The following is a 22046-nucleotide window of genomic DNA, read 5'->3' as shown; positions in this document are numbered from 1 at the left end:
TGTCTGCAGTAACTGTTTATGCTTCTTTGTAAACTCCCAGGATCCTGCTGGCAGGAGAATCTCACCTGTATTACAAATTAAAAACCATTTTGATCTGTTAGCTGATAAATGATCTCTCTTATGTGTCTTTCCAGAAAGAGTTAATCGCCTCCGTCTTTTACCTCCCTGTATAATTAATGAGTGTACAGATGTTATAATTATGAAATATACATTAAAGTTAGGCTAAATAAGATCAATGCAAAAGGACAATAAAAAAATGGAAAGTCCTTACTGATGGTATAGGCTCACAATACTCTCCCCAAGGAATGATCTCCAGGAAGAGATCCTTCCTTTGTGGCAGTCAACACTTAAATAGGATCTCGGAGAAGTGGAGCCAGGCTCCACCCCTTCTGGTAGCACAGGTGAAGGTAACTCACTCCGGTGGCTGATTCATTGCTTGCCTCATGTGGTCAATCAGAGGCACAGGCCATGATTCAGCAGTTCCCATACACTCCCTCTCCTCAGATATACATTACTTAGAGGTTCATAAAGATGTAAATACGAAAAGAAAGGGAATAAGTGGGCGAAATTGGGAAGATGATTCACTAAAGATCAATAGCTTTTCCATCTACTGATGAATAATTTCCTAAAATGTTTGCACCTGCTTTCTCATCTATGTTTTTCACATATGTTGTATCACCATTGCATGTAAAAGTTATGACAAGATAAACATTATGAATTAATGAAAGAGTGATATCCAAATTCTCTTGTCTATTATCTCTTTCTCTTCCCAAAAATCTCAAGGTACCAATAGAGTTTCATTGCATCTATTAGTTTACTGCAGCAGTTTGGCTGCTATTGCTTTACCAAAAGTATTTTAGGGGGAACAATGATATCAAGTCAAAGAGCTATATTAAAATATCAGCTCTACAATATTTTTGTGTCTCTGTATATTAAGAATCATGTTTTATCTGAACTGTTTTAGTGGGATTTTTGGAAGTGAAAATGTTGAATTTTCATCGAGTGCATTTAATTAGGATGTCTGTCTTAGCTTTTTCCTTCCAAAAGTGTCTCAGAAATAATGCTATCATTAAAGATTTTATTTTTAAATAATATAGCTGAAAAATTGAAGGGCTACTGCAGCAGTATTATTGGTTGGAAAAAAAGATTAACTGTGTTTTAAGCAAGAGTACGTGACAAAAATGTAGCATTTCCAAAGCTTAGATTTTATTTCATTAAGTAGTTCTACTAAAAGCAACTAACAGAACAGTAATAGACTTAAGTAGAATATTCCAGAATATTGAATACTCATACTGTGTACTTATAAATGCTAGCAGTATGACAGGAAGTATTCTTGCGTTTGCACATAATTATGATGCAGGATTGTTAAAAATATATATATATAATTAGCAAATCACAAAGAAGCTCTGTGATAGATTCTCAGAGCCATAGGATTAAACACTTACACTGTGAACTTTTGATTGACTTCCTGGCAGTCTATCCAGTAATCCATCTCTCCTGAGACTTAATTTCACGCTCCAAACACAGAACAGCTGCGGACAGCTGCCATTTAAAAATAAACAAACATAAATAAACCATCAGTAAAATAGTCCTTCAGTTCTCCAAACCACCAAACAGAAGCACATCCTGATCAGAAGTGTCTTTTTCCTTTGTAGGCAGAAGTTTCTCCAAATGTAAGCAGAATCCAGGTGTGTGACATCTTATACTCTTACCATGTTTGTGGCCTGTCATTTAGAAAAGATACATGTCATCTTTGTTAGGAGATGCATGTAGAGTCTGTAGACTGTAAGTCTACCTCTTCAGAGACAGGGGACATGCTGGAAGGATTAATGACTTCTGTTATTTTCAGTTTAGTTACATGGCTAGAAAATCAAAATTCACTGTTTGATAGACCAATATTCTTATCTTCACATGAAACCAAGGAATCTAGGTTTTCTTTTTATTTCTTCTTTCCTCTTTTTTTTTTTTTTTTTTTTTTTTTTTTTTTCCTATCACACTCAAATTGAACAGATTATGAACCATGAAATGTCGTAGTACAGGAGACTACAAGGTAAATAGTATGACTAACTGCAAGGGCAGCTGAAAAGTACTGCCTCCTATTTTATTATTTTGGCCCACAGCATCAGAGGCAGATGTCAGTGGAACAGCAGAAGAGGTTGAACCTTCCCACAAATATTCCATTATACTTTCTTGCTTTGTTACAGGTGGCAGCAGAGGGAGAGCCTGGCAAAATGGTATTTGACATGGAAGTGGGCATTAAGCAAATGTGTGTTACTGAAATCCTCCATGCAGAAACAATGGTACCCACTGACATTCATCAGCGCTTGATGAACATTGATAAGCAGTGGATGTGAACATAGTGAGGTAACAGGTGCTGCATTTCAGCAGTGCTGACAGTGATGTGAAAGACAGGCCACCTGTAAAGCTAATTTATATCCTTTGGGTCTGGCTGAGTTTCACTTTGAAAATGGTTAGATGATGGCTCAAGTATAGCCATTCAAATCATATCTGCAATGATCTTTGAGAATTTCTAGTAGAATATGTGACAGTAAGATTGCCACTTCCAGTTTTACTGAATTCTCAGTAAAACCTGAAATAAGTGACAGCTGACAAAATGTTACTGTTGCAGCATGTCACATATCAGGACAGAGTACCCACTGGTATCAGGGTCGACTTAAAAATTTTGTGTGGTCTGAATGTTTCTATCAGTGTTAACTGATGACAATAAATCTTGCCCTGATTTTTTTCTGCATACATGAAAATTGGTAAAGGGAGGGAGGGAGGGAAATGTCCAGTTAAAATGCCAGTTAAATCTGATGCAATTCTAAAGAACACTTTGAAACGTAACTGTATGTACTTTCTCACCTATTTAACACCATTGTATCACAGATAGGATACAACAAATTATCCATTTGAGCTCATCTATGAAATGGCTTTTTCAGTTTGGGTAGAGTTAGGGTAGGATACAGTGATAGGAGATATGATCCTCATATTCCTTATCTCAAGTAGTAAGCCAGATAAAATAATTTTATACATTCCTTCTATGCAAACAGATAGTACATAATTTTTTTTTTACTATGATGTAATTGTAAAAATCAATCAGTATGTTCAGTAACATGCCCCAAAGTGCATTGACTAGAGAAATAGAGGGTATACTAGAGAATATATAGCAAGCAAATCTTCCTTACTTTTAATATTTATTCCAGTTATTTCTTAAGTTACTTACTGTAATGGAAATCAGGATTTAAGATTGACATGCAAGCTGCTATGGTGAAAGAATGTGGAAGCCCCTTTCTTACTTGCCAGCATCATCTTGAACATATGTTGTGATATCAGGTTACAAGAGCAGTAAAAACTGCGTATGTCAAAGGCTTTTAAAAATGAGTACAACCAACAAATAAAATTTTTAGAAATTTTCATGCTATGCACAATGATTTTAATTTGACTTATTAAAAAATTGAGAACTATTCAAACACTTAGCAAATTGGATGTCTCAAATAGTGAGAAAGTGCAAGTTGTACTCTACCAACTCTCAGCATTTTTTAAGGAGCTGTTTGATAATGACTACAATTGCATTTCGAAGACACTAATTCTTAAAGCCACTAATGTATTATTATTTCTATCAATGATCAGTTTTAAAATACTACTATTTTATTTTGTTACCGTTATTTATGCTAGTGCCATCACACATGAGACAGGTAATAGAAACTGAATAGCCCTTTGTTGTTTGGCTTGACTTCAAAAGTTTTTGAAACATTTTCATATTTTAAGCCTTTGTTCTGTTTTTACTAGAACAAGGTAATTTTTCAGAGTTGGGTAGAGTTGGGTAATTTTTCAGAGTAGGAGCAGAAGAAGCAGTGTGTATTCTCTTGATCACAGCTATAGATTTGTAGGTGTGTTAGAGCAGCAAAAGTCTTTGAAAATACAAATGATTCAGTCAGTACTTTCATTTTTCTTGGGTTGATAGTGAAATTAAGGGTAAGAAGTAAACTACTGTTATGTGCTACATGTTGTACATATGCAAACTAAGTAGTCTTTGCTTCACATCTGAGAATGTTCCAATGCTGAAAACTGTGTGTTGGGATGGGGGTTGGTATTTAATGAATAGCAATTAATCTTCAAATATTTTAGCAGGTGCTGAAAAGTTCGAGTAATCATAGAATCATAGAATATCTTGGGTTGGAAGGGACTCCAAGAATCCTCAAGTTCCAACCCCGTGCCACAGACTGGGCCACCAACCTCCAGATCTGGTACTAGTCCAGGCTGTCCAGGGCTCCATCCATTGTGGTCTTGAACACCTCCAGGGACAGAGCATCCACAGATTCTTTGGGCAGCCAGTACATCACCAATGATAATGATAGCGCAGTGTTTTTAGGAGAGCTTACGCTACTAAGAATTTATTTAAAACTTCTAAATTCATAAATAATTTATGCTTTTTTTGTTTTTGTTTTCATACTGTCTGATTATTCTTCACTTTATTAATTACCAAAAATACTTATGGCGTATAAGAAGAGCGAATGCTACAATATTGTCTATTTGCAAAATGGGGATGTTTTAACATTGACCATCACTGTGACCTTTTTATTATATTAAAATTGCAATTTCATCTGCAATCTTGCTTCTCTAAATGCTCCAGAAGCTTCCACCTTTCTTGTGAAAGGCAGGTTTATGTTCTAATGAACTGCTCAATTCATGCAAAGGAACAGACTTATTCTCTTTAATTTTTACTGTTTTAAGACTAAATTAGAGAGGTCTTAGAATTAGTATCAATCAATATAATAAAGCTGTATGGAAATAAAAGATACTGCTTCACAGGAAACTAGTTCTTTCTACTTTTGTCTAGTAATATAAACTTACATGCAAGTCATGGCTAGATGGAGGAAGAGGAGAGCAGTATAAAGGCCTAAAGCTTGCCATAATACATTTTGAAATCATCCTTCTAGCCTGCATTTATGTTAACAAGTCTCAGATCCCTCCCAGATGTTGAAACTAATGTGACATGGAGCTCCCTAACTGCTAAACCAAAATGATAATGTACAAATTGACAATAAATAGGTATGGAACTTGAATTACTATTCAGGCTCCTGAAGTAAGGCCAGGAACTTCTTAAGAGAATGATGGTTAAAACAAGCCAGTTTTGTTCTAGAGAATATTTTACTAGTTTCAGTATGTATTTTATATATATATTTTATATATATTCTATATATATGTTTTCCAGTGCCCAGGAATAATCCAAGTTGTAGATGTGATCTCTGATTATAAAGGGTGTAGTCTTCGCATAGTGTTCAAGAGAGATCAGCTTAAGGGGATTAATATATAAAAGTCTGTGATTGTGCCAAACATCAGACTCACGAATCACTCTTCTGCTGTCCATGAAGTCCCTATTTAACAATCTTTTAGCTGCACCGGATACTTGGCCCTCACTCTCTTTCGTATTTACTGTCTTATTAGACTTACCCTATTTCTTCAGCTCATTTTTAGGGCGATATCACAAAAAGTGTTATAGTGCCAATAAATGAAATCTGAATGACCATGAATATAAATGAAAAGGATTCCTCTCAGTGTTAAATTTAGCAGATCACTGACTGGCCTGATTATTTTGTTCCATTTAAGTTCATTGTTCTATAATTCCATAAATATCCCATTTTCCTTTCCAGCGCTTTTCTCCCAGATATACTCTGATCATCTTACACTGCAAATTCATCTTACAAATTTCTAATACTTTGGCTTCTAATCTTCCTCTATAATGATATAGATGATAATGATATAATGATTCCATTTCAGTTCCCATTCTCTGTTCTTTTTCTTAATAATTTTGAGTTAATGGTGTTAAGAGTTGAATTGTCTATTTCTTCCAGAAGAAAATTAATTATTTTCCTGAAAAGCTGAATGATGCTTTTTCTCAAGATAATGCTTTTTGATTTTTTGTATTTATTAATTTCTCTAAACAAACATTTATTTAAAACTGTTGAGCACCCATAATACTGCTAGTGTTTTCCAAAGAAGTGTTTGGTATTTTCTTTCTATTTCTTCATTAACAGATCTGATTCAACACTACTGATGTTAAGTGGCAATACTTCGGTATATTATTTGAAATATCTTTCCTTAGATTGCTTAATAGTTGTTTTTTTTTAATGGAAAATATACTATCCTAAAAATCTGTAGCCTGGTAACTCCCAAGTTTCTTGTCTTGTTTAACAGAAGTAAGCAAGCATCATGCTGAAAGAATTACCATTCTTTGTTCTTCCTATCAGTCTCAGTCTTAAATTTCTTTTAGTGTTACACAGCTGGGAGGCACACCAAAGGAGTCTGGTGATATATTATCTCAAAGCCAGGTTTTAGATGAGCACTTCCTTCAAGTGTCTTCTCTCAGACTGCTTCAGAGAAAGCAATTCATTAAGAGAGCAAATCTTTAATTCAAACCTGTATTCTAAGTTTGTCTCAACCTTTCAACAGCAAGTGAAATTCCGTCTAAAAGTGATCTTGAACATGTAATGGACAATCATGCAAATCTATTTTTATTAGGATGTCTCACCTGCTTCTGTTGTGATGAAAACAGTAATGATTCCAAAATCATTACTACGTATATCAATGGCAACTATTATAAAGTTTGATTCATAAGAAAATGATTCACAGTACTGAAAATTAACACAGTCAAATTTTGGATACACAATCCAGAAAGATCTCACTCTGAAAATAGTGACAAATAGACAAATAGTTTCTTAATATTTTTCAGCATTGTTTATTTGTCAAGCATGTAGATAAGTTTGGGATATACGTTCTTTGGCGGAAAGGGTCTGTACTTTAAATATGTAGCAATTATTGTTTTCTTCTGTTTTTAGTAATAGATAGAACTATTATTTTTTAACCCTGAAGGACTCGCTGATGCCTCAGCAATTCCTACCAAAAGGTTTAAAATACTCTAAAAGCATTATATTTACTTGAGGAGGCTGGGAATAATAGAATCAGAAATAAATACTGTTGTAAATACATATAGGTTTTTCTGGAGAAATGAAATGCAGCATGTAGTAAGAAAGTAACTCTATTTCCTGACAATTATATCAACTTTCACTAAAATAAGGGCATATTTTTGAAAGCAGCAAGCCACTTCAGAAACTGCTTCTTATTTTGATTTTTACTCCCATTTGCTAGTACAAATAAATAGACATCTCTGACATGAAAACCACACACAGTTATTTACAGTAAAGTGTAGTCAAAATATGTAGAATGTTGTAGTGAGTTCCTTCAAAGCATATTCCTGTCTGCTTCTGCTTTCTTTCATGTGTAACATTTATTTATTTATGTTTTGTTTTCTCCTTCTCATATTGATTGTCTACTTCCATTCTAAGTTTCATCATAATTCAACACGTTTCTTACATCAAGATTACTGATATACTTACTATCTTATAAAGAAAGAGAAACTTCTTTTTGTGACTAGTGAAAATTAGTGTTTGTGGACATTGCTCACTGTTCTGTCATGTTAATCAATACCACGTGATTTTCTGGGCTATATAGAAAATAAGTAATAAAATAAGTCATAATTTAGTGACCTTGTGCCACATAAAAAATGTTCCATTTCCTTATCTCCTAGAAAAATTCCTCTAAGTTCCTTCTGTATTATGTTTAAGATGATACTAATTCTGTTACAACTTATTACCACTGAAAGATGTAGTGATCAGTGAAGTAGTCTACATGTGTGCACGCTCTAAGTTGTTATGAATTTCATCACAATCACTGCCATTCTGCATGCTTACAAAATTAGTTGTTCGAAAATGTGATTGCCAAACTTGGAGCTCTCCACAATCTCCTCTCTAACTTCTGCTTCCCACTTTTAAAACTGTGATAATTCCATAGTAACTGCTGAGTCTTCATAGTCTGGACAGGGACGAAACGTACGTGTGAGATTTGGCCATGATATGAAAGAGCTGAATGGAACTGGAAATTAGTTGGGCCTGGATCAGATTAAACTTCTAAACTTAAACTCTATTTATACTTGCAAGGAGTCAGAGGAAATAAAACACTGCAGAAGTCTCCTGTGGGAGCGGACCTGTGTGTTAGTGGTCCTCCTGGGAATGAGAATACTTGAGGAGGCAAAGGTTTCTCCTTGCCAGTTGTTTAGTTAAAGAGTAGTCTCTAATGTAATGCTTTAATTCTTTTTCGTTATGATGGTTTCTGTTTAATTTTCTCACAGATAAACTAGGGAGTGAATCAAACAAACAAGCAAATGCTCATTTGATGAGTGGGCTCTTTACTGAACAGTTAAGAAATTCCACAGTTGGAGTAGAATTAGCTGAAAGGTGAATGTATTACCTGAATAGTCTATGTTTATTACCACAAACACTCTATTCTTAATTTACACTGTGAATAAACTACTTGTATGCAAAATGTATACCTCAGGTATAAATGAACTTGTCATTTAAAAAAAAAAAAAACAACAAATAAAAGCAGAAGGACGCTCAGTGGAAAAAGGAAAAAGTAACAATGGGCTGTGGGGTGGTGCATGCGTAATCGTTCAAGAACTTTTATTCAACATACTATATAATATCCTTTAAACAGTTTGGCAAATAGTCCTCTTCTGAAGATTTAGATATTCCTACATATGAAAAAGAACCGTAATAGACAAAAGAAATTGTCCCAAGCCGGCTGTTACGTGAAGAAAGAGTTGTTTCTATCCAAATATTTGGAATGTTAAGCTGTCATCCTGTTAAAATGTCTTCCTCTCTGCAATTCACAGAAAACTGTGACTTCCCCTAATAATAATCCAATTCTTAATAAACTCTTTGGATTGACCGGAAAGGAAAATTTCTCTCTTGGAAGTCTTCACAGTATAGTGAAACTATACTCGACATACAGCAAGAGGAGTTCACTGTATCTCTGACAGAAGTATAGCCAAACTACAAAGAAAGCACATCAGCAAGTATAAAGCACACTAAAATAAAAACCTTCAGCATTTTCTTCTAAGAGAAATTCCTTCCAGTCCCTCCTGATTTCCTGACAGGTTTAAGTCCCTTACCTAATGTTAATTTTAATCACATTTTCCTACAGCACATAAAAAAATCTGCATTCATCAGCTTTACAGAGGATATTGGGAATACAAAATGTTCAGTTTTGTTTGCATGCAATAGCTCATAAAATGTAGATTAGTTTAGAAGGTTTCAAAGATTTTATTCCATTATTTCTATCCAAATTCTGCCCCTTCTGGAGTTCAGTGAAGTTTTTTCTTGACTCTTTGTTTTTCTTTATTCTTTGTAGAGACAATTACTGAGAATCTTACGAAGATTTTTGACAGCTTCATTTCTTATCAGTTAAAGACTTTTTCTCTCTCTAATGGCCTGTAAGTACTGACAGAACTAGTCACTTCATGTTCAGTTGGTAGCCTCTTCTCAGAGCTCATAGTCCCTTTGTAGAAAGCCATTCATATGCAACTCAAAGAAAATAAGCAAAAAAAAGCTCTCTTGAAATTGGAAAAAGAAGCACCATCTTTCTTTAGTTCTCTTGAAACAAATACTAATGCTTGTAAACAGTAATTTGAAAAACATTTATTAAAAAAAATATAGATTTTCATTTTTATACAAAATTTTAAAATAAATGAAATTCTTGTATTATTTAATGTTCAATTTTCACCTGTGCAGAATATGCTGTTTTTAATAATGGAAGATATTTGGTAACTTTTTTTCTCAGCTCTAGTGTTCAATTGATAACCATTTTTACGTAAATTCATAGAATTGTAACATAGAATGGCCTGAGTTGAAAAGGACCTCAAAGACCATCTAGTTTCAACCCCCCTACCATAGGCAAGGTTGTCAACCACTATACCAGGCTACCGAGAGCCACATTCAGTCTGGCGGCCTTGAATGCCTCCAGGGATGGGGCATTCACAACCTCCTTGTGCAACCTGTTCCAGTGTTTCACCACCCTCTGCAAGAATTTCTTCTCAGGGAAACGAGATCACATTTAAAAAGTTGTATACACGATTTTTGCCTTTTTAGAAGCTGAAATCCATCTTGGGTCACCATGTGAACCCAGGGGTTAGTATTGTTTCTACTTACTAGACAACATTTTTGGCAGACTGTCCCTTAAGATTCAGTGCGTAGAAGATTATATTTTCTGGAGATAATAGTTTTATAAATTCATAAATTAAATAAATAATAAAGAAAGAAAGGAAAAGACTTTTTCATTCTAGTGTTATCATACCATTAAGATTGTGTTAACTTAAGAACCTTTGATTTGTTCAGATACATTGTTATGAATTTAATTCAATGTACAGAAGCCCAAGATTCTTAATGAATTATGACTAAAGATATGTAGTAAATAAATGTGAACGTGTTATTGTAGGAGGTAACATTGCTATGGAGAAGATAGTCGCTGCATTTCATTATTTTGAGTTTTGTCATATCTCTAAAAATAATAAGAAATATTTCTATCATCACAGAATCACAGAATGCTAGGGATAGGAATGGACCTCTGGAGATCATATTGTACAACCTCCTGCTAAAGCATGTTCCCTGCAATAGGTTGCACAGGAAACCATTCAGGCAGGTTTTGAATTTCTCCGGAGCAGAAGAATCCATGATCTCTCTAGGTAATCTGTTCCAGTGCTGTCACCCTCACAGTAAGGAAGTTCTTCCTCATGTTTCTGTGGAAATCTTTACATTCCATTTCATGCTTATTGCCCCTTATCCTGTCACTGGGCACCACTGGAAGGATCCAGGTCCCACCCACTTGATTCACACTCGCTCTCATTACTTTCATGGCTCTCTGCTGGACTCTTTCTAGAACTTCCCTGACTTTCTTGAACTGAGGAATCCATAACTAGATGCAGTACTCCAGAGTGCATTCCATTCCTTTATCCGGGTCACTGATAAGGATGCTGAAGAAGACCAAGCAGAGTACCAACCCCTGGTAACATCATTAGCCACAGGCCTCCAGTATCTTAATGGGGGCTATAAGAAGAAAGGGGTCAGACTCTTTTCAGGGTCTGTTGTGATAGGACAAGGGGAAGCGGTTTCAAGCTAAGAGAGGGGAGATTTTCTTTGGTTAAAAGGAAGAAGTTTTTTACAATAAGGGTGCTGAGGCATTGGAACAGGTTGCCCAGAGTTGTGAATAATGCCCCATCCTTGAAGACATTCAAGGTCAGGACTGGAATCTGAGCAACCTGATCTAGCTGTAGGTTTCCCTGTTTTTTGCAGGGGAGTTGAACTATCTGGCTGTTTAGAGTCCTTTCCAAATCAAACGCTTCTATGATTAACTACATTCTGCACCACTGATCAAAACACTCAGATCTATGCCAGTCAGCCAGTTTGTTAGATGAGACAGGGTCAAAAACCTTGCTGAGGTGAAAGTGCACAACAACTGCTGCTCTCTCCTCACCTATCCAACTGGTGATGATGTAGAATTGGCATAATGGTCTTAGGTTTTCTATTATGAGTGTTTTAGAAAGTTAAATCTATGTGTTTAAATGTTGTCTGATTTTATACTGAGTATGGGCACATGATAAAACCATAAGGAGACAGTGGTAATTTCAAACAAAATCTTATCAATCCTATAATACAGCTTAGCAGATTTTCTATTTTTAACAACATATGCACATAGCATATGTTCTATTTCTCTTTTGAATTGACTCATTTCTATTCGAACAATCCAATTTATTTATTTAATACAAATTTAGTTTCAGCCCCGGCAAAGATTTGAGTGTTTTTTTTTGTTTGTTTGTTTGTTGTGTTGTTGTTGTTTTTCTGTTCATTTCCAGATATTCAAAAGTATGTTTCTTTCACGTGTTACACATTTTGAGCAGTTCAGATTTCAATTTCAGACCAATTTATCCCTAGAATGAGCAGAATTTCATAGAGTGCAGTTCTACCCATCCCTCTGCATACCCTTCAGTACTGAGAAATTAGAAGAGGGGGCAAATAGATTTCTTATACCAAACAGACAAAAGTCTGTAGGCACTGCAGGAAAGGTAATTCTCGTTATCCATATTCATTGCTTCCTATGACTGGAAATACCACGGGAAGGACTTGAACATTCCCAGTGAAACACACACTATCTACTCATCTTTGTGACAGAAGTAAATTTTCCCAAGATATACTATGCTTTTTCAAAATTAAGGTTGCCAAGGTTTCTTTAAAGGTAACAGTTTCTTTCAGATGCTAATAAGAAAATTCTTTGGAGATATTTTTGAGGGAGCCGGGATTAAATAATAGGGAGATGACCTTTAAACTCACACCAAAAAATATAGTGGAAAATGCCAGGGAAGATTTAGACAGATATTTTTGAAACCATTTCCCACTGACAACAAGCAGGGAGCTGTCTTTGTCAATTCTTTTCATAGACAGTGTCATCTGAATGAAAATCAAATGCCATTAAATTTGATGCATTTGTGTCTGCTATATCTTTCGTTTAGATTACTATTTCCTCATAAGCAAGAATAAGCAACTACCCTCTCTGTAATTCTTTCTGAGAAATGGAAGAATGATGCAAGTGACCATTAGGAAGATAGAGAAGTAAAAACAAAAGAGTGAAATAGGTCACTTTTCCATAAACAGAGGAAAGATCCAGCGGTTAATAGTGTTCATAATTAATTGATTTTCTTCTGCTTTAGATTTTCTCAATAGTACAAAATAAGTGAGACAAAATGCAGACTTAGTTGTTGTTGTTTTTACAGAAGAGTAAAACTCTTCCGATATTCTTTGGGCCCAGCCCTACAGGTGGTTTTCTTTGCACAGGTAACACTCCAATAAGGAGCATAAGATTCTGGAGTATTGCTTTTTAACCCCTTGCCTCATATTTGAGTCCTCAGGAGGGAAACCAGACAATCAAGATAGAAAATATTCTTCAATTTCTTTGTCTTTTAGAGATGGCCAGTAAAGGAAAGGAATTTAATAATAATGATAATTACATATTTATATAGTATTATATAATATATAATATATAATATATTTATATATTATTATTATATAGTTTTCAAAATGTTTTTCGACAGGATACATAAGACTCACTTGTAGCTAAGGCATGATGTTACCCAGTGTCACATGGTAGGCCAACATTGAAGCAAGACTTGCAGTACAGGCCCTCTTGAACCTGTTTGATGCATTGCATGGGAGCTTATATGTTAGCAGGTTGAAAGAGATAGGAATTTGGCTCTTTCACTCTATTCAACTGTGTCTTTTGTTTCCTGCAATTACTAGAGCAGATTTCTTTGCTAATCTCCCTTGATTAGTTACTTGTTTACTTTAATAGAGTTTCAATTTTCAAACAGCACTTCTTGTGTTTTTAGTTGTAAATGACAAGCTAGGCTTTTCACCCTCCCTTTTAACGTAATGCATGGGAGTGAAAAAAAACCAACAAGCAGTACTAAGGAGGCTTAGCAGTTTCCCGCTTATCACAGTAATAAGAAATTTGTCAGGAACAGAGAAAGGTGTATAAAACCTTGTTTAGCACTGACAACATAAACAGGATGTTTGAGGAAAGAAGAATGAATTCTCATGTTGTACTCTGGAAGCGTGAAGTAAATCCCACAAAAACCCTTTGAGAACTTTAGCAAAGAATGCTGATAAGCATTTACAATAAATCTCTAAGGAATCAGCCTTAATCTCAGCACTCTGTGGGAAGGAAAAAAAAAAAAAAAACAACACAACTGGGTTTTGCATTCTGACCTGGAAGAGATCCAGAATTATTTATTAGTTTATTTATTTATTCATGTGAAAGTTCCTCCAGCAGCTGCTGCCATTTTATTTCTCACAGATAATGGGTTGCCTGCTCACAAATACATTTCTCGGCCTCGAGATTAGAGTTCCCTTTGCAGCTGGCATAATTTTTCTAAGACTTTGTATAAAGTCTTCAATTTTTTTTTAATACAAGTTATACTTTTTACACTTTTCTGAAATTTCTAGAGGTTTTTTTGTCTTCCATATTTAAAGTCTGCTGGTAAGACTCATAAACAGTTAATAGCAGAGAAAGAAGGGGAGAAGCAAAGATAAAGTGATGAGATATAGAGAAAATTCATATTTCATTGCAAGAATTTGAACCTAATTGTTTCAAACCATCTCCATTATATATAATATAATATCATATTCTATATAAAATACATTTCAATCATGCTTATTCATCTTTTTGTGATAACAGCCTATCTTGCCCCAGTGTTTTCAATAGGTACCTAATTGAGCCTGAAGTATGGCCTTTCCTGCCCTCTCCAGAGATTCAGGAGTAAAATGAGAAAAATTGATCTTAATTTAATAAAAGTATTCCTGTATGCTTGCATATTATTTATGTACACAGAAATTCTTATTCCAAAAGCTTAATAACCTAGAATTATTTTTTTTCCTTTTCCCTCTTCTGTTATTTCTATAAAGCAGATGATACAGATGTTTCAAACATAAAAGCAGATAATGGATTTGTTATATATAAAAAGATATATTAATGCATATCTTAATATATGAATGCGTATCTGGACACCAATTTTTTTTTACATATTTGTTTGGGGGTTTTTTTGTTACATTTTTGTACAGTAAGAAAGGTCTCTCCTCTGTTATTAAATGCTTGGCATCAAACAGATTTAAATACAGATTTTTTGTCTTTCCTGTTTTAATGAACCATGTTTCACCTTTCCCAAAGGGTCTGCAAAATGCCTTGCAACAAATTTTGATTAGCTGCTTATTAAAATGTAAGTCTATTTTTTGGATAATAATATCATATTTTATTTATATATGGCTATTTTCTGTGACTTATCGACATAGAAGTACAAAATGCAGCCATTAAATATCTCTTCAGTAAAAGATATTGAAGACCTAATGGCCAATCTTAAGTGTCCTTAATGTGTAGTCTAAAAAAAGTAGATGTAGTTCTCCGTTTTTTCCTAGTCTGCTGTAATAGAGCACTCAACTATTTAGTATGCTATCTACTTGGCCTGGGTGAAATTAGAAATGACACAGATAATTCCTACAGGGAAAGTCAACAAGTCAAATAATTTTTTAGTGTTTTTTCTTCTTTCACTGCATTCTGTACTCAAATTTTCTTGAGCTAAGTTGATAGGCTGCATATAAAAGTCTTACATATATAAAAAAACAAATGTCAAAGTATTCATAATTTTTGGTTTGAAAAGTAGCTCCTTATGTTGTGTTCAACAGCTGCATTCCACGTGTCACGTCTTTCAAGAATCCTAACAGTGCAGCACACTGAAGTCATGCTTCTTCAGTTAAACCTCGATATTTCTTCCTCTACGAGCATCTTACTCCACTTGTGATATGCAGGCAGACAAATTTTCAACTAGAGCACTGTGAGAATATAGGAGGAATTACAGACAAGATGTAGAAGTTTTTTATTCATATGAAATAACCGCTGCTCTACAGAAACTGCTTGTCTCCCTGGGACTCCCACTGGACCAAAGATCAACTCTTGACCACTCCCGGGGTTGGTGACACCAGTTACAATCACCTGAGGCACATGTGCTGCCAGCATATATATATTTTTTATAATACATACTTTTAAGGTCAGACTAAAATAAAATAAATCATACATATATCTAAAGATATTGTAAAGACAGATTGTACTGATAATTTTTCCTTTTACAGTAATCATTGGATCCCAAAGCTTTTGTTCATGCATTTAGCTGACGATTCCATTATATTCCGGATACGTACTATAAAGTTTCCACGTGTTTTTTGAAGTTTCAAGACAGCGGACACACTTTGTCAGTACAAAAGGAGTTTTCATGCATTCAATTTATGATGAGGTATATTCTATTTATGTTTATAACTGGTATTAAAAAAAAAATAATCCATGTTTGACTGTGCATACTTCCTTGTAACATGAGTATGAAGTTTCCATTATAGTTGTGATACCCTATTTTCATGATGCGTAAGCATATGCCAAAGTTAGAGACCGTTTATCAAGAATATTTTGTTATTCCTTCTATTCCTTGATCCTTGTCTTGGTAATGTGATCTGAAGAGATAATAGATCTATCAGAGCAGCTTTTCTGTTAAATCAAGCTCTTAGATATTTAACATGTTGGAAACATGTCAAAAATGACATTGTCAAAGAACTGGACTTTTTTAGAAACTTCCTCTTTGCCCTCACATTTCACTTACTAAGTATGACTCAATTGTATTTCTACGATTCTGACCCTGGCCAGTCTGAATATTTGCCTTATTCCAGGTTACTAGCTTTTGTCTAATGAATTTGGGAAGAAAAAACAAGAAAAAAGCTACTGATACAGTTCCTTTTAATCCAATCTACTAATAAGGCAAAGCAATTAAGTGTTTCACCCAATTTTAGCTGCAATTAATGATGGTTCCGTGCCTTCTGTGAGATATGCATGAATGGGCTGTAAGGATCGTGGATAAAGTCAGTAGGGTTACATATAGAGTTCTGCTTAGTGTGTCATGTTTTTCTCTGAGGCCTATTTTTCCTCCTGGTATATGTAAAACTACCTACTGTATTTCTAGGAAAAAATAATAACACGGCAAACTCTTTATACTCTGAAACGCTGCAACCTAGAGCAAATTGTTCAGAGTTACTATTTTGTCATGGCTTTAAAATTTAAACACAGCCATCCTTGACTATTAAGGCACGGGCGAGATGATAGCCAATGATTCTGATCTTCCTGAAAACAGGATTGAGTAGGGGACAAAAGATTCTTTAGATGTACTACATGGGAACAGATTACAGAATAAAACTTAGTGGAACTATACAAGCTACTTCTCCTGGCTTCTGCAGAGCTTTTTCTTTAGAAGTGAAAGGTTATGGGTATACTAATGGTCTCACAATTGATCTTTTACTGGATAACTTTCTAAAGCCATGTTGACTGCTCTGAGGATGCAAATATATTTTCTTCAAAACAAAGAAACTTTGGAACTTGCATGAAAGCAGTGTAATTTTAAGAATTTAAAGACTGTTGAATTCAAATTTCTGAATTGGGAAACTCAATTTAAGTTCCTCTGTGAAGTCTAGTATACCTTTTTAGATTCTGACACAGGTTTCTCATCCTTAGTTCTTTACGTCAATAGTATTTCTCTTCTTTATTTTAACTTCTCAGCATGAGTTAAAGGGACTAGAGCTGAGAGATCAAGACAAGTTTTCATAAAACATCTGCTTTTGGTATTGACTGCTAGTTTGCATTATAAATGATGCTCCAGAGAGTGAAAGACTCCAGCTGGTCTCCTGTTCCTCAGACAAGAGGAATTAAGAATAAAAGGCTTCTTCAAAGTTACTGTGTGTCCATATATTGACACCTCAGGATTTGTAAACGCTTTGAGAGAAAATTATCTTATGTTTCAGGTACTTATTAAAAGTGTTTAATGAGCAGCAGCATCATTTTCTGTTCCATGAGCATTGCCTATGGTTATTTTTTTTTATTTCCTGATAGAAACCAATATTTAGAGGTAGGAGGAGGAAAAACAATAAAAAATACTGAAGTTCTTATCTTTTTATCTGCATGTTTACTGAAAACATTTCATTTAAATAAATCAAAAGTACTTATTGTACATTAAAAATAATATATTTGAAGCTCAAAAGAAATTGACCTCTGCACCTCTCAGATAAATGTCTTCATTACTGAATTACTAATATTACATAGACTAGTCTCTCACTCTTTCAGTTTTGAATGTATAAAGGACTGTAATTTCTGTATGAAACAGGACATAAGCATGATGCTTACTTTATAGAAATTAGAGAATCTTAAAATTGGAATCAAACCTACACACAATTTTATAACTGGAGAAAATTGAATGTATTGTAAAATGCTTAAATTCATTTAGATTTGTCTTCAAAAATGCTTATTATAAAATTATATCTCATAATAATGATGATAAAAGTTTATGATCTTGAAGTAGAGGAACCAGTGTAATTGGCAGAATCTTGATTAAATTTAATGAGAAAATGTTTGATTCCATACTTATTCCAGGATATATAGTTTAGATGAATATATATTTTTTTAATAACTAGTTTTTACCCTTTGAAAAATTACATCAGGAAAGTCAAGTTTGTGTCACATTTGACCTGCAATCTGGGTTTAAGCTTGTCGCTGTTGATTAGAAATATCCGTAAAGATTTTTTTCATCTTGAACTTGTAGAGTTTCTCAGGGAATATTTTTTTTTGTTAATATGAATTTCATGAATATCTGATTTACAATTAGTTTTACCATTTTGGGGCATTGGATATCTAGGAATGATAGCAGTTCTTGTTCAAGTGTGATACATAAATTAGTAGGATATTTAGTCAGTGACTCTTTAAAAATTAATTTCCCGATTCTGGAAAATTTTGTTCTTTTTTTTTTGTGACTCTTTCCTAAGACCTATTTCAGAACGCATGACAAGTGATTTCAAAACATCTGAGCTTTGTGTTTGCTTATGATCTGATATGCTAGGTTCAGTGACTACTGTATTGACCCAGTTTATTTCATTTAGTAAATCATATAGCCGTTCAACATGATTTCGTTTAATATCTATATGATTTTTAGATTTAGATTACATCCAAATGTAATGTGATGTATTTGATGCAGCAGGTACAGTGGTTTTGATACAATTTGTAAATTATTTTATTACATAATTTATGTACCTGTTTCAGAATAAGGCAGATTTAATAGATGGCTTTTTTATTTCTGTTTAAGCTGCAGTAATTTCTTCATTTATTTAATTCAGCATGTGATATATTGGCAATATATGTAACTAGCTAATACATTTATGGGAGTGTATAATTCATCTGCAATATTTCTGATTTTTGAATATTCTGCATCTATATTCTTAAAGGCTAGAAGGCAATTTCAAAAGCCGTGATGGTAAGAGTACTGAAAAAGCTCATTTGTGAAGAACATTACAGGATGAAGATTATGGTTTATAAAGATAACTGCTTGTGAAGCACCTTGAATTCCGAATGACCTTCCCAGTACCATGGCACTGTGTTGGAAATTGTATATTCCAAAATTATTGAAAATCATCCATTAGAGACTCTTGATAGAAATACTATGACCTTCTCAGTAAACCTAGTTTCAACACTTCTTATTCTAAGAATAGCATACACAAGAAACCCAAAAAAAAACCTCAGATAGTTTATGTGAAGATCTGCCCACACTGCTTGCTGGGAATCTATATTTCTGCTACCTGAACTCTGCAACTCTACAATACGTCAGTATCATTATTTCATTATATGACGAGATCTAAATTAACATTTGACCTCTTCACAGAAAGTGAAACAAAAGACATTTAATATTTTACTGAAATCTGTTTTGCAGGTGGCAACCAAAAAGTAAAGCAAATAAAATGCCCTGCTGAGAGCATTATGTTTGAAATGAAACAATTCCAAGAAAAGTCTTTATTTCTCAAAGCGGTTGATCTGTTAATTGCCTATATAATTCTGGTTGGGCATTTAACAGAAAGACATTTGACTAGAAAACATGTAACTGGAAAAAAAAAAAAGACAAAAAAAAAAAAAAAAACAAAGAAAAGAAAAAGGGAGACGTATTATTATTTTATCTTATTTTCTCAGGTGAGAAAATAAGATAAAAATGCAGTATTTGGGGCTAAACTAGCCCTACCTTATAGATCCATCCTGTATATTTTTCAGGACATTATAGGGAATCCTTTTCTTAACTGCTTGATTGTGAGTCTGTATAAGTACTTATTACTTGGCATTATTTGGCAAACAGTAGGACATTTCCTTAAAGAGTAAATATATAACTTTCTACTATTGTAATAATATTCAATTGCATTTTGAGGTAGGAAAATGATATTATTTGTCCATTGAAATAAAAAAATCCTAAAGGAAAGGCAAAAAAAAGAATAATTGCTATTTCTCAAAACCAAAAGTTTGTATTTCTTTTAATATCCCCAAAAATTGAATTATTTACGCTTGTCAAAATAAATGTTGTAAATTAGGAAGAAATATCTGTTTAAGATTTAGTCTGCTGTTCTCCTAAAAAAGTTCAGTCAACTTCTGTTACTTTCTACGGATTGCACTACACTTCTTCCTAATGTAGCTTGTGAAAATAGGAAATATGATTATATCTTTTAAATGTACAACCTTCTTAGTCTTTAATTCAGTTGAAAGAATCCTGATATAGATATAGTGTGCCATGTTCATAAATTGGCATCCATGTAGTTTTCATAAAAAGCTAGAAAATTCAGAGAGCTAGCCAACTGTTGATGTTGTTTTCCAGAACAGTAATAAAAATTACTCCACAGTTATTCATGCATTCTAACCAGTGACAGATGAACACTGCTTTCCGTTGCTTCGTAATATTACAGTGAAGACAATAAAATACTTATATATTTGTAATGAAAATATTGCCAAGCAGCTGGTAGTGAAGAGATTTGGTAGTAACTAGTAATTAAAAGCAATCAAGTGGTAAAAGAAAACAAAAATCCTACAAATTAATTGTTAGCAGTGTTCAGAATATTATTTTGCTTCATCATTGTTGCCGATCTGCCGCAGGAAAATGTTTAAATCTATATTCCTTGTTTAAAATTCAAAAAATTAATGAACTGTGATTTAAAAAATCTTTCTAATTTGGCCCATAAATAGCACGTGTAGGTGCACACTTCAGTGAGGCAGATGGATAAAGATATTAACTCATTACATGTCTGGAGCTTACCATTCTGCCACACACATTAAAAAATTATTTTAAAGCCGTCTGAGTTCTCAGTCTACTTTAACCACACAGACCTGTACACTGCTCAAAAAGAACTGCTGAGTATTTTTACTACTAATAAAATCTTTCTTCTTTGTCCCCGCCCCTTCTATGTAGTTATGTAGAGCAAAATGTGGAAGGTACAGGAAATGTAGGTTTAGAATGAGCGCTTTATGTAATCACAATTTTCTGAATCAGCCCTAAGGGAGCCATGATTGCTGATACAATTTATTTTAATTTTAAGACTGATATAAAGACAGATCTACTGTAAAAACTTGCCAGCATTATTCTGTTAGAGATCTGATGAGTTAGCTCTGATCAACATAGAGTTGCTGGTAAAAACCGAATTCAGATATTGTTGAAGAAAACAAGTAAGTACAGAATCAATTTTGCTGGAAAAAATTCTCTTAGGAGAAATAGAATTATTATTTATGAAATAATAATTCTGTTGATAGTTGTTAGGTCCATAGAAAGGGTGGCCGTTCCCTAACCTAGCTTTGACACGTAAAAACAGCTGTCAAATTCTAAGGCACTTGCCCAAGATTATCTTAGTCTCAGGGAGAAATACGAACAGCCAGGTAGTAAACTTCTAGATATGTTACAATGATATTTGGGATAACTAATTGGCTAACAAATGTTTAAAATTACGCAATAAATTGATCTTTGTAACATATTACTAACAATGCAATTCATAATGATATTATTGATAATTGCTAACAAGTATAGACCTGGCCTAAATTGGATCTAAAGTACAATAACTGACTGTATGGAAACTGCTGAGCCACGGCCTGAACCTCTGATTGATCACCTGAGGAGAGCAGTGAGTCAGCCAGAGGAGCACAGCTGAAGGCAATTCAGGTGGAGCCAGGCTCCACCCCTCCTAGACCTATTGAAGGGATGGCTAGTAGTGGGGAAGGCTTTCTTTTGCAGATTGCCTCTGCTGGTGTCTTGTGATTGAGTCCAGGATAGGGGTAAGGCTTCTATTTATTCTCTTTTGTTATCATCATCTGCCTTACCTAACTTTCTTGTTTGTTTTGTGATTGTAACATCCTAATGTTCTTCGATTATACGCTGACATTTTCACTGTCACATATGATCCCAATGCAAGCAACTTTGTGTGTCAAGGATTTCATGATTAGAACTGAAACAAGCTTTGTTTAGTGTTTCAATTGAATAGTCATAGAATTGTTTAGGTTGGAAAAGACCTTAAAGATCATGAAGTCCAGCCATGACCTAAGCATACTATCCTAACTCTAACAATCCTCCACTAAATCATGTCCCTGACCACCAAATTCAAATGGTCTTTGAACACATTCAGGGATGGTGACTCAACCATCTCCCTGGGGAACCCATTCCATTGCTTAACAACCCTTTCTGTAAAGAGTTCTTTTTTGATATCCAACCTAAACTTATCCTGTCATAA

The 22046-nt window shown here is 34.2% G+C and overlaps 1 long non-coding RNA gene across 11 annotated transcripts in view; it reads left to right on the top strand.

The window, feature by feature from the left end:
- LOC122166179 overlaps positions 1-19348 on the top strand; it is a 49658-nt gene extending 30310 nt beyond the window's left edge. For 5 of the 11 annotated variants that reach the window (XR_006170700.1, XR_006170698.1, XR_006170699.1 and 2 more), the window contains 2 exons: positions 14614-15730; positions 18747-19348. This is a non-coding gene — a long non-coding RNA (uncharacterized LOC122166179). Of the gene's footprint in view, positions 1-1655; positions 1689-2204; positions 2358-4134; positions 8499-14613; positions 15731-18746 lie in introns of those variants that run through there. The other 6 variants (XR_006170697.1, XR_006170706.1, XR_006170704.1 and 3 more) reach the window with 6 other exon arrangements.
- The last annotated feature ends 2698 nt before the right edge of the window (positions 19349-22046 follow it).

This window comes from Centrocercus urophasianus, unplaced genomic scaffold, assembly GCF_019232065.1.
Source record: "Centrocercus urophasianus isolate 14NV4802_14NV808 unplaced genomic scaffold, USGS_Curo_1.0 seq_32, whole genome shotgun sequence".
NCBI lineage: Eukaryota > Metazoa > Chordata > Aves > Galliformes > Phasianidae > Centrocercus > Centrocercus urophasianus.
Note: the sequence above shows the minus strand (reverse complement) of the source record. Positions and strands in the feature narration are given on the sequence as shown.